The following is a 459-nucleotide window of genomic DNA, read 5'->3' as shown; positions in this document are numbered from 1 at the left end:
TGAAAGAAGTTAAGGGCTGTTGAAGAGCTCAGATCTAATTCTGATTCACTTTGGCCCCCCTGGTACAACCCGGAACAAAATCAGTTCAATGAGCTGTTGGCAGGCCCTGTGAGCAGCTGTTTAATCTCACCTTTTTGCATACTAGACAGAGCCCAAATCAGAGTACCCCCTACTAGAATTAGCTTTTGATCATTGGGTTTATAGAGACGGGCTTGCTTGTGCTTCCTCTCCTTAGGCAAACAACCACCCGCAAGAACAATCTCACAGACCCCACACTTCGCGACACCCGACAGGCGGGGGATGCCCCTGCCCGCCGCGGTCCCGCCTATTTCCGGCCATTCCCGAGCGAATCCCGGCCATTCCCGAGCGAATCCCGGCCATTCCCGAGCGAATCCCGGCTCCCGCTCCCGCCCCCTCAGCGCCGCGCGCGCAGCGCCCCCTGCCGGCCGCGGGGCTCGG

This window comes from Passer montanus, unplaced genomic scaffold (genome assembly GCF_014805655.1).
Source record: "Passer montanus isolate IOZ18808 unplaced genomic scaffold, ASM1480565v1 scaffold95, whole genome shotgun sequence".
NCBI classification, from domain to species: Eukaryota; Metazoa; Chordata; class Aves; order Passeriformes; family Passeridae; genus Passer; species Passer montanus.
The sequence above is the reverse complement of the archived record's forward strand: the minus strand, read 5'-3'. Positions refer to the sequence as shown.